Source organism: Cheilinus undulatus, linkage group 14 (genome assembly GCF_018320785.1).
Source record: "Cheilinus undulatus linkage group 14, ASM1832078v1, whole genome shotgun sequence".
NCBI lineage: Eukaryota > Metazoa > Chordata > Actinopteri > Labriformes > Labridae > Cheilinus > Cheilinus undulatus.
This window is the reverse complement of record NC_054878.1, coordinates 21,546,280-21,559,986: the sequence shown is the minus strand read 5'-3', so window position 1 is coordinate 21,559,986 and position 13,707 is coordinate 21,546,280. Positions and strand designations below refer to the sequence as shown.

The 13,707-nt window shown below is 37.8% G+C and overlaps 1 protein-coding gene across 11 annotated transcripts in view; it reads left to right on the top strand.

Annotated features, from left to right (window-relative positions):
* The first annotated feature begins 6,301 nt into the window (after positions 1-6,301).
* epb41l2 (erythrocyte membrane protein band 4.1 like 2) overlaps positions 6,302-13,707 on the top strand; it is a 78,232-nt gene continuing 70,826 nt past the window's right edge. For all 11 annotated transcript variants that reach the window (XM_041805142.1, XM_041805140.1, XM_041805139.1 and 8 more), the window contains exon 1: positions 6,302-6,432. The gene's annotated coding sequence lies outside the window, so the exon portion shown is untranslated. The remainder of the gene's footprint in view (positions 6,433-13,707) is intronic.

Below are 13,707 nucleotides of genomic sequence, written 5' to 3'. Positions count from 1 at the left end.
CCTTCCGCCTCTCGTTAGCTGACACTTGATCCAGGAGTTTAGAGTTACAACACACCAAGAGGGGGAAGACAGAGAGAGAGAGAGAGGGAGAGAGACAGCAAGAGAGCTGATGGTTGACGTAACATAAAACAAACAGGTGTAAAGTATTTGCTCAATGTCTCTGTATTTGTTTAGCTCATGTGAAATTACATTAGAGAGAGAGAAAGAAAAAGAGACACACGAGGAAATGCTTTGTCTGGTCCGGCAGCTTGTTCCGTCATCGTCAGGGTTTCAGGTAAAATACACTTAAATGCATACGTATATATGCTTTTAGTGTGTATTATGTGTCACTTTCATGTTATATCTTCATGCAGGGTTTGAAAACTTGTACTTGTGTTTGTTTATCACTGCACACTGCAGGGCAACTCTGCAATGTGGTTTTTGAAAATCAAATTATGTTCAGATTATATCACATGCTGGATTTGTGCACAGTGTTATACTTAATTTGTTTACTTTGCTGTTTAAGCTTGTAAAAATGTCATCATATAGTAGCAGTGAGTTTCTCCTCCCTCACTGACCACAGATGGTGGTTTCTATTATGATCACTGAGGTATGTGGTGAAGGTTTCACTTTATACAGGTTATACCATGTTAACACATCCCTCTATGGTACTGATGAAGTACTGTAGGATATTATTCTGTGTATTAATATAAAAAAATAGTCACAATTCAAGTGAGCTAGCCTGTGAGCAGTGAACATGTGGATGCTGATATCAAAGGTAGTTGTCTATTTGAACCTCAGAGAAGTCAGCTGATTTTATGTGAAGCACAGGAAATTTTCTGTTGATAATTCAGTAAAGAACTTGAAAATTAGATGCATCCAGGGCAAATATGGTGTAACAATTAAGCTGCTCTAGAGCACTGAAAATAACTGCAATGGGGGGCTCTAAATCTTTTTCAGTAGATCTTTTTGATCTTTCATCATAAACTCTGACTATAAAATGAATCATGTTTATATTCTGTTGAACATGTACACATTTTACAACTTCCACTATATGTTCTCAATATCCATGCATCTAATTTATTTTTATTTATTTCTCTCCATAATGATGTTCCTCACATTTTTAAGTAGTTTATTTTCTGTACCTATGAAGCAATGCACCACAGAACCACTACATACCATATCACAGGATGCAAGCAAATTGGTATATGATGCAATGGGATGCGATCCAAGTGATCCCATACTGAACATTATATACTGATACCAAAGCATACCATACCATACCATACCATGCCATACAAAACAAGCAATCTGATCAAACATAATAAGATGTGATACTACAAGGTGATATCATACGGCACAATGGCATAAAAAGATAAACCATACCATACAATGTGAGCATTCTGTCACAGCGAGATATGATATGATAGGATCTGATAGAATACAATGCAATGCATGACACAACATGATACAATATGATACAATCAATATGGTGCTATACAATGCTATATGATGCTATATGATACAATACAGCACAATATGACATGATTTATGATACGATCATATGACACAACACAATACGATGAGATGGGATTCTAAATGATACAAAAAGACATGAAATACAACATGATGCAATGCAATACGACATGATAGGATTTGACTCAAATGATACAAATTATGCAATATGATAAGCTGGGATATGATATGAAACAACAATATGACAAAACTCAATAAAACACGACACAAAATGACCATTAAAATATGATATGATAGGATACAATATGATAAGATTCAATGCAATGCAACACAAAACAACACAACACAACAAGACAAAATGCAACACGACAGTACGGGACATGATACCATATGATACAATATAATAAAATACAATACAATACAAAACAACAAGATACCATAATTTATCAAACCAAGGCCTTCATTGCAGACAATCTGGTGCAATATGGTATGATACAATTCGATCTGGTTTGTATGATAGGCTATGAAGCGATACAATATGATGATACGATACCATACGATGATACGATACAATGATACGATACAACGATATGATACAATATGATACAATATGATATGATATGATGAAACAATATGATATGATATGACACGATACAATACGTTATGATACAATGTGATATGATGCAATATGATACAATACGAAGATATGCGATGCAATGTAATACCATACGATTTGATATGATGCAACAAGATATGATAAGATATGATACAAAGAAACAAAATGATATGATATGACACAATATGATATGATACCATGCCATACCATACCATACCATACCTTACCTGACCATACCATACCTTACCATACCATATGATGGATACGGTAGATAAGATACGATAGATAAGATAGTTAAGATACTATGGAAGATGATATGAATCACATGACACATGACACGATGCAACACAATACAGTATTAAAGATAAACCATACCATATTATGCAAGTGATAGGATCCAAAGTGATACTATACTGCTAATGTAACTCAATCACAGAATTGGACAGACCGCTAAAAATATGAGACTTTATTTGAACTACTTTTAAGCAACAATGCGTACAAATCATTCAAGATAGAAACTGCAAATACCACATAAAATGATAAGATAATTCTGCATTGATAGGAAATTTTAGAGCAAGTTGCTCAAAAATTGCAGTTTAAAGTATGAGCAACACAAAGGAGCAACATAAAAAGGTTAAAATGTAAATTGTGTTGTTAACCTAAAGTGATGAGAGTTAAGTGCAGAAAAGCAGGGCCTTAAATAGTGGAGCGTGTATAAGATCAGCTAATAACAAAGTTGGCTCTAATGAATAATGTCATTGCACTGGAAGAAAAGCTGCAAACTATACAGCATTCAAGGAGTTTTCCTTGAATGCTGTATAGTTTGCAGTGTTTTAAACATCAGACTGCAGGGTGGATCAGGTCACAGGGATAAATTTCACTCTGAAGCATGACTGGGCGATAGCTGACAGAGGGCACACAGTTAGCTGGACGTAGTTAGTCGAGTGGGCAGTGATTTTCTGTCCAGATGGCTGTGTCAGGGTAATTCCCCTCAGAAGGGCTCTCCTCTAATCCTCCAGAGAATCTGCAACGGCTTGATCTTGTGCATGCATGGGAACCAAAGAGCTCGCCTACTGTAACTCTCTGACTGTACGACTCTGTGAGTCCTCCAAGCCTGTTGGTTTATTGACACTGGCACAATCTGCGGGTAAAGAAAGAGAGAAGGCTACTGCACAGAGAAGTTGTTTCTTTCGGTCAATGAACCTTCAGGATTTTGAAGAGAGGAAACGGAACAAGAGATGTTTCTCTTGGAGAAAATAAGAGGTGGAGAGAAGAGAGAGAGAGAGCTTTCATCAGGTCAGGCTGATTAGATGAGTCAAGACGTACGATTATCTTAATCTCAGTGTGGGAACTATTTCTGCAATATGGGACCTTTGAAAATCAGGTACACTTTTGATATTTTCTTTCTTTTTGTGTTGAGTCAGATATGAAACGCACATAGAAGTGGCTAGTTACAGACACGTATTTGTCTTTAAAGCTCCTCTACTTAGCTTTTAGCTAGTTATGAACAGCTGCAGTGAATACTGATGACTAAGTTAGCTAAGAGAGTAAATAGGATCATCAGCATAGAGGTTGAGTATTTCTTTAAAGCTACTTTGATGCCTTTACCTGCCACATGAAGAAACATCCTTTTTACATCTTCCACAAGAACGATTCACAATGACTGTTCATATATACAATGACATTTAATCAGAAAACATTGTTTAAGAGATAAGAGGAAGCGTTTTGTCCACATGGGGCGCCAAAATTCAAAACAAAATGTAAGCTCCTCATGGGAGCTTTAACGAGGCATGTTCAGATTTTTAAAAAAATGTTATATCTTCCCAAATAAACTCTCAGGTAGGAATATAAAACATTTAAGGTACATTTTTCTTACTTGATCATCTTTTTAATGTGTTCGCCTTAAAAGAGGTGATTGACTTGGGAGATATTTTCTCCCGTGAAGCCTGTGTGGTCTTTTTAATAATCCAAACTGAGGCTGCATGATAAAGGTCAAGCTGACCTCTTTGGGTATGTTGTATTCTCTTCATTTTAAGCACTGGTGAGCCAAAATGGTCCAAGACTTCAGTGGGTGTGTTTCCCTTCACTCTCCTAACACGGGGATATTATGTCAATAAAGGAGGACTGATGAGTCTGTTTGCTGTCACACCAAAGGGCAGACCTGCTGGGTGGTGTGTATTTTCCCATCATGACTAGTGTGGATCAGCTCTGTCCCTAGCCTCACTCTTATGAAGTGATCATGCAGCTCTATATAACCAGACATTAAATACTTGCATGAAATTCTGTTGCAGACTAATAGTATGCTTGTTATTGGTTTTTCAACTGAATCAAAGCTGTAGCAGCTCATTAAATGATGTTAATGTGACATATAGTGTCTGATTTCTCCTCTACAATATTTTGTTTATGCACACCTTCCTTGGCCTGCTGGACTTCTTCCATGCTGCTCTACAAATGGTGAGTCCATTGAAACACTCTCAACATTACACAGTGTTTAGATGGGCTAATATCGGTCCTTCATGAATGTAACTTTCTCATTAGAAGGTATTTTTCTGCTATACTGCTATGTTCTTATTTAGTTGTTTGTTCCCCCGTATTCTGAGATGTCCAATCTCCACGCTGCTTTACTCCATAAGCCAATTACATGAGCTTCTCTAATCTGAGTAATGTGTGTGTGCAGTGGAAGTAATAATGCTTTTTGTTATACAGTGACCTATGTGTCATTTGACTGTGGAACAAGCAATCAGTAAATTGAAACATTTGTCATCATTTTCATATAAATGACCAGGCTAGGTGTCCATTTTTGAACATTGCTATATTAGTCAAGTCCCACTGGTCATAAACAGCCTTGTCTAACCATAACATGAGAACAAAATATTTACCTTTTATTTATCTCATTTTTTGATAAATAAACAGTGAATTTTAAAGCAAATGCTTCACTTTCAGATACATTGACATTACTTGGAAAGTGTTTGTGGGGTCACAGAGTATAATAAATGAGCCACTGCCATTTGTTTTGATCCGGCATTTGCAAAGTCACTTAAAGTTTCTTTTCTTGTTTTCATTTCTGGAAATACACTTTGTGGTCTAGCAAACTCTTCAAAAGCAACATTAATGTCTCAGAAGGAATTGATAAATTCTTCAAATTTGGACGCAAGTGGCATTGTGGAATGTTGGGACAGTTTCACCAGTTAAACCAACACCAGTTAAATCATGACACTGGTTGTATATATCAGACAAAATAAATGATAAGGAGGTGATGCAAGTATGGGTGTGTTTTGTTACTTCTGAGATTTAAAGAAATAAAAGTATTTATGATCATTACAAATGTGATTTACACTGGCATGGGGTCATTCACATTGATTGTTCAATTGTGTAAAATTTGTTAAAAAGGAAGGGAAGTTAGAGATAAGAAAAATGTGAAGAGTAAAGCTACTACTTATGTCTAAACTTGTTTGCGTTAAAGCAATTTGTATGTATTTTACTGGGATCAAATTTAGTCCTGTTTTCTTTAAAATACAATGTAGTCATTTAGTTGGGTCAGTATACTATTAATTAAATTTATGGTAGAGACAACTTTTTGTTTTGCATGTTCAAAGGATCCTATACTTGCAAAATTGCAAATAAATATTATTAAAAGAAATGTTTTTTTTTTACATTGTCTAACAAACAGATGGGTTATCCAAATTAAGAGATTCAGACCTTTGCTCTGAGAAAATTTTAACAACTGGGCCCTTTGAATTTTGATGGAGACCCCTAGTGTAACATAAAAAATTGTTACAATGCTGTATGAAGGCCAAAATATGATATTCTCAGATTCTCAGATGGATGTCAAGGCAAAAATAAAAAAAATGATGACACATTTAATGGATAATGCTGTTGACTGCCATCTAAAAGATACAGTCTAAAACCATTAAAAAAAAACTCTACTGTCCTTAATTATAGACCCATTTTGCTGAAATAACGTCATAACAAAAAACATCAGTGAACGTCATCAACATGCGGCAGTGGTCCCTGCCTTCCGCTAGAGGGAACTGCCTCGCCATACAATCCCTGCTATAGCTGCATCGAACGTCCCTCAAACAAAGACGGACAGGTCCGCTGACCAATTAAATCTCCAAATCTAATACAGTATCCAATCTGAGCCAATGAACACCAGCAGTAGGGTGTTTCGCACTGTATGGGGCGGGCTTTAGAGATGATGGACACGTTTGCTTTGAGCTGGGGCCAGATTTTCGGTGTGGATTCTAGTGGAGATTTTTGGAGGCTGACATAGTGGGCAGTACGTTATTTTTTCGGAGGAGAACAGAGTGAGAGGCCACGTTTGGAAAGTTCCCCACACGCATCGTTAAAAATAACAAAAGGTAACGTTTAATTTTTTCCACCTTTTGTGTCACATGATTTAAACGTTAGCGACTGTGGTTGGTTCAGTGCTTTTCTGGTGTTTTGCTTTTTCTTCGGATTGTTTTTGATATCTGTGCGCTCAACCTGCATTTTAACCCGAATAACTTGAAGCAGGTTTGCAAAATGTTAAAACAAACAGCATGCTTTCCTCTTAAAATCCGTTGCGTGCAGTTGCAGCCAAATATTCGATGTAGGGCGCTTCATGGCGCCTATCTTCTCCCACGTTATCCCTGTTATCATCACCTAACTACTCTCGTGTCCCGCCGCAGCTCACTCCCACTGTTTGATGTGGTTAGCATCACAGTATTCGTGGAAACATTCATTGTGGGCAAAACAGACATGTTTAAGAGTCCTTTTGTCAATGAATAGACAAGTGCAGGGAATAGTGGCGGTTGTATTTCCTGGTGTAGATAGAAAGGTGAATTCTGCCGCTACGTTAACGGTGAGTTAACGTCGGCGGTTGGTTCCTGTGATCCTGCCAACGTAATCATTACGTTTAAAGACTATTCAAACGTCTTTTTAGAAGAAGCGCTTTCTACACTAAAGCTTTCTAACGCCAAAAGGGTAGTCAGTGATAGTTTCTAGCATTACATGTCGATGCTGTGCTGTCTCTCGCTTGTGTAGTTAGTTATTTGAGCAAGAGAACACGTTGAATTTTAAGGTTTTGTATTTCATGGTTTCACGTTGGGAAGTTGTTTACAAAGATGTTTGGGAAAAGCAGTCCTATATAGCTGACGTCCAGAGATTCAGCAGCGGTGAACGAGAGATGATACGGTGGCAACAAAGATTTTTACCACCCTGCTTAAAAATCCACCCAAAGAAATGGATAACATAATATTTATTTTTATATTTATGTACCATTTATTGTATACTCCTCTCTTATGAAAGAAGGAGGAGCATTCAATCACTTCAGACAAATCGTAGACATAATTTAATCTTGAATTTTACGACTCTAACAGGCAACTGTGACCAGATTAACTTGATAAATGTCACAAGCAGTTGAGCTTTTGTTTGATTTATAGTAAAAGTGACTTCAATCTAATGTGTTTGAAAAGGAAAATAGTAGAACAATGGGATAAACTCATGTGTTGAGTATCATATTGTTGGTTAGGTGTCTCATTTTCTCCTTGACATTGGTTTAAAACTCTAAAAAGATCAGTTTGTTTCAGTTTTGATGAATCTACCTTTTTTTGCTTGTGTTGCTGTCCTACTACATCATGTACATACAGTACTATACGTGTGTGTGTCCCACAAAGAGCCTTAGAAGTCATACTTTGTGTGACAGATGGCGAAGGTTCATCTAGTTCACAAACAGATAGGACAGCATGCTTTCAATCTGACTGGACTTAGTGTAGATAGTGCTGACATGTAGAAAGTCAGTATCTTATATTACATAAACTTTAAGTCAGTTTGGATGAATTTGGGCATTATCCATATGATGCCAAAATCAGACTAAATGCTCTTGGCAAATTTCTGGAGCATAAACGCCACTATAAGGGACTTTCCATACAGGAACACAAGATGTCTTATCAGTCATGAAGTCTTGAATTTCCCATGTAAACTCATCTCTTTGTTTGTTTGAATGCAAAGGACATGGGTATAATCTTTCTGCACAAACCTAAACCTTACTAAGTGGAAACCCTTTGGAACAGAACAGATTACATAACAGTGGTATCATCCATTTAGCTTCATGGCACACCCACTATATTAACAAGAGTTTCAGAGCTACTCCACTCACTTTTATACAGGTCTTGAATTTTCTCATTTTTAAGTAGCTCTGGTTGCATTGTGTTGATGTCAAACCTGTTTTTACAAAGTCTGAGGAACAGTTAATCATCACTTTGCCTCATAAAGGTATTGTGATCTGCTGTGCTATTGTGTGGTGTTGTGCTGTAGTTATCAGGTTGTTCAGCACAGCAGCATATATTGCATGGATGAATTTGCAAGTACTTAAAATATCTACAATGTAACCAGAAGCTGCAGCAAGCAAAAACAAAGAGAGCACTGTCTAATTTGCACTAACACATCAGCAACTGTTTGCTGGTTTAAACTGTATTTATGGGTTATTCAATCAAAAAATGTACCCAACACTGGGTCCTTTTTGTTCTGGGAAATTAGTCATGTTTCAGTTTCTGAAAAAAATAATGGCAATGAAATGATTACTGTGTCACATATTTTGCTTCTAGGAGAGCAGAAAAAGAAGGAAGAAAGCCATTGCTTAACAGAAACATTGCGATGACTTACACCACGAGGTTTTAAGCAGTCTGTCCTGGAACAATGCAAAATAAATTGCAGGATGACTAATAGCATAGATGCTAGTCTCAGTTTGTTTGTGCACAGTTAAGTTGTGTGGTAACATTGATTTATTGTTCCTGACCCTGCAAGACTAAATGGCGACCTGCCCCCTTTCAGCTAGTAACTAGAATGGCCGTCTGAGGTGGCAGACCCACGCCTAAGCAGCGCCACCGAGGAACTCACGCTCCCATTGATTACTATGGTGTTCAAAATTCGAAGTGCGAGAAAAACCGAACGGGTGCGTGGATCATCACCAAAATCTAATCAATTCTCCACTATCCCAATATTCCCTGAAAGTTTGGTGGAGATCTGACTTTCCATTCTTGAGTTATCTTGTACACATACAAACAAAGAAGGCGTTAGCATAGCTGTGTGTTGCAATGGTTTGACTCGGTTTGTGAGCCCAGTGCTGCAGCGCTTTGTATAATAATGACTTAAACATTCTTTAAAGATGTGCTTAAACTTATGAATTGCTTTTTTTAAGTCTGTAATGATTCATTGTGGATACCTTGGCATGGTATGAAGTAGGAGAAGCAGCTGTAAACACAGTAGCTCAGTACAGTGGTGATCCCCTCTGCTAAAGCTAGGTTAAATCGCTGATAAACACACTATTTCTGACAAGTTCTCCACAACAAAAGTCTGTAGTTTTTTTATTTTGTTTTTTTTTTTACTTAGATTGTGAATGTTTACATCATGAAATGTGGTATTGTCAGTAGCAGCCCGACACACCCCAGCAGGAGAGAAAAGAAATCTAAACTACAGGTGCAGTCATAGAGACTTATTTAAACATTTCTCTGGGATCTTCTGCTCAGACATGTGTTGAGTATGCCATCACAGGCTTGTTTTAGGCAGAGAAAAGATGCATTTAAATACATTGTCTCTTGATTTTGTAACCCTGGGACATAGCTAATACTGCAAAGTTACGGCAAAGGGCAAAAAATCAAACAATGATGCCATGTTGCCCAGCCTTATTTGTATGGCAGACGGTGAAAGTATGGACAGTTGTATGGATATACAACACTTCCTGTACACTTTTCTATTGGTGCAAATACAATGAAAGTTGAAGCATCTCACTAGCTTATGGTGGTAAACTTAACTTGGATAACAGCATGACTTATATGCTTAGCATTTACACTGTATTCAACTTCCTGGTCAAAGCACAGAACACTGAGTCCAGTCTGGGTCTGATTAAGGTGTAGACATGCAAGAGTTAATCAATGTCCAACTGCACAGAGACTTTGAGAAATTTGATTATGCATAATCCTAGTCAGACTTTCACGTTAACATGTGATTCAAAATTTACATTTTAGTTAGACACAATAATTTGACTTTTCCAACTGCATATAAACATACAGAGTGATGCTCTTCCTGTCAGACCCTTCTTTTTCTGTGTGTGTGTGTGTGTGTGTGCGCATGGTTTATCTATTATCATCAGGGCCATGGTCACCCTCAGACTCTCAGGATGTGCAGAACAGTGGCAGCTCTGTCAAACCCACTAATGAGAGAAGCCCTAATTGGTTGTTCTGGTGGGAGAATCTGCTCATTAAAGGTAGCTGGAAACAACTTTGCTAGCTACAGTGTGTGCATCATCTAATTTTTCTCCTCTTAATATTTTTGTTGTTGGATTAAACTCTTTCTAGATGTTTCTTTTATAAATTTATACTTTTAAATGTACTACTGGAAGGTTCATGTTTGCTAAATATCACACTGCTTGGATGTTAGATCTATAGGAAGCAAAAGATGAAATGGAAAGGCCTGGATTTTAAATAAAAAATAAGCTAAAAAAGTTAATGTGACAATAGAGGTCTAAAGACAATTTATATGCATTAATGGTTGATGCACAGTGTTAAAAAAATACATACGAATATTAAAAAGCTTGTAAAAGTATTGATTTGTTGTCACTGCTGTGCTACATAAAGATCAGAACTACAAATGCGCCTCCATCTTTGACTTTGTTCAGGGTAGAAAGTCAAGTTGGGGAGACAAAAATAGGAGAGTAGAGGTCCGATGACAATAGGAAGAAAGAAAGGATACAGAAGCAGGCAGAGAGGAAGAGAGGCTGAGTGGGAGCGACAGAGAGAGTGAGAAATATTGCTTAACCATTCGGAAAGGCTATGGGAACATCCCTGCATGTGTGTGAGTTTGTGCGTGTATGTGATTTTGGTCCTGACCCTGTCGGTTCAACAGGAACAAAACACGTCACATCAGCTCACCCCGACCGTCCCGGCATTTTTAGGAGAGAAGGAAGACTTTATTCCCTCTTTAATCTTTCTTAATAATAAAACTGAAATCAAACTGCAGAGATTCCCGGTTGGTTACGGTGTGGGTGAGCGCATTAGATCATCTTCCTTTAGTCTGTCAAAGCTGTTTAACACTTGAGGTCCAAAACACAATTCAGGCCTTTCTTTCATCTCCCTCCGTGATTGCACTGACACTGGGATAGTCACAACAATTATCAAGGTGGACATATTCTACAGTGTAGCACTCAGCCGTGACCGGGGGAGTATTAGCCTCTAGCTTTCAGGGCTGCTCGGCCAGCGGGCACCGCAGGACTCGCATTCACACAGAGAGAAAAGATCAGAGGGGCATGGATGAATGGAAACTGTAATGCAGTGTTCAGCTTATTACAGCTACAGAAAGAAAGAGGAGGAGGTAGGAGGGAAAGAAAGATAGAGCTGTAGAGGATGTGGGGATGAAAGAGAGTAAGGAGTGGTTTCTCAAGGGAAGACAATCAAGTGTTACCATAAAAGCAAAACTAGATTGTGGGTTAAGTTTGTCACCTACTTTAGATTTTAGTCAGTCTTGAGGATAAAATGTTGTAAAATGTAATGTGTAAAATGTCCTGTATAGTTTTAGTCAACCAAAACTCAAAAATTTTAGTTCAGTTTTAGTCCATAAAGAGTAACTACATTTTAGTCGGAACCTGTATTATGCACCATGCAAAACCTGTGATCCCTGCCTTTACAGCTGAGAGGCAAATGAGCAACAGACATGTTGTTTTTTTATGGATTTACCTACAGTGGAGAAATATCATGGATTTTGAGTGTCTGACAAAAAACTACATTACATTTTAGTCTTGTTTAAGTGTCCTTGACAAAAACGAGACTTACTTTTCTTCAGAGTTTTTGTCATCAAATATGTATTTTATCTAGTCTTAGTTCAGTCTGTCTCACAAAAAAAGATTTACATATCTAATTTTAGATTTAGATATGATATAATCAGACATGGGATGTGCATGCCATGTAAATTATAGTTTGAAATGCACCAGAAAAAACTTCCACTTGTCTTCAGTGATCATTTTCTCACAGATAGACTGGGATGAACATCTTAGTTTGTTAGCTTGATGCTAACACATAATGGAAATTGCCATTACAGGGCTAAGTTATTTTACCATGCTGTATTTTTACGCAAGAAATCTGTTAAGGTAGGGCTGACAGCCTCCATTCGGTTGGTCGATTGTTTGGTTGAAAAGCTTTCGTCTGATCAGGATCACCCTGGTCGGCGAGTCGTGCCCAATATTGCCAAAATGCAGTGTCCGTAATCAGTGAATTTGCTATTCCAAAGCAAAGATCAGATACCATTATGTGCAAGATCCTCCAACCTTCAAAGCACCCTGGGCTTTTAGATAAATGTACATTTTCATGCAGTGATAGCTACAGTGATAGTTGTTGTTGTTTATCTGTTTTTCATCTAATGATAAATGTTTAATAAAGCTGCAGTTGTCGGCGGGATGCCAAAAGTAGTGACTTGTAGAAAAAAATGACATCGAAGCATCTGTACTTTTGATTTGGGCATTGCTTTTTCTTAGTCTAGTTGAACCAGCAAGTTTAACCAAGTTAAACAGAAGAGACAACTTGTATTACAGCAGTTTGTTTGATAAGAGGGTCATAAGAGGGTCTTTTGAGTAGAACAAAAAAATGGCCTTGTGCAGAATGTTTCACATCCCAAAGGGAGAAAGAAAGGGCAAGCTGCTTCCCCAGCAAGTGTCCTGCACTGAAAGAAGCGATAGAATAAAAAACCAGAGAGCAAGCGTGGGCCTGTGGCTTTGGCAGGGCCCCAAACATAGTTAAAAACAGATTAATCAGCAAAGGGTCACATTCTCACACAGCGAGGCTGAACAGAGCATGCCAAGACGAGGCAGGGGCTTCATCTTTGAAGGCAACGTCTTAGAGAGGAACACGAGGAAGAGTTGGCACCAGGGTTGCTCGATTATGGGAAAAAAAAGATAATCACAATGAATTTGATCAAAATTGAAATTGCTATCATTAAACAGAAAAAATGAATTTACTTATTGAGTTCCCATCATCACATAACATATCGTGTTTGGATGATTTTGGAAAGCAAAATTGTGATGGACATAGACGCTTGATAGGGCATGTGACCACAGCTGGAACTTTAAATGCTGGCAGCGCCCTGCTTTGGTACCAAAAAAAGGTGTTTATGCCATAGATTTTTACCAACAATGTAATAAAGTTTAAAGATTTCATCATCAGCGATGATACCATAATGCTGTTTGTCACTGGTGTGCTCCTGCTCTACTGTTTAGTTACTCTTAATAAAGTCTACTGCAAATGGGGCAGAGCTTTGCAGTTGATATTCATTAGTTTTCTAAGGAATTTGCTGTATGTTAATGATAAATTGGTAAATATGACATGCATGATGATTGGGCAAACAAGGTTGTGGCAGAATCTGATTGCTCAGTACTTAAAGCATTCGATGAGAACCGTGTAGAATCAACTCTACTCCCCCTCCCTTCCTGTTCTTATCCCTGTTTAAGCTCCGTAGCTCTGCCCCTCTTCTCACATACCTCCTCGCAAATGTGCATGTCCGCTGAATCCAATACTGACGGTGGCAAAGCTCTCATGGAGTGATTTGAGAAAACACTTCATCTCAGCATGAACAAATTCTGATTCTCAATTCTCAATTCTCAACATAGGACC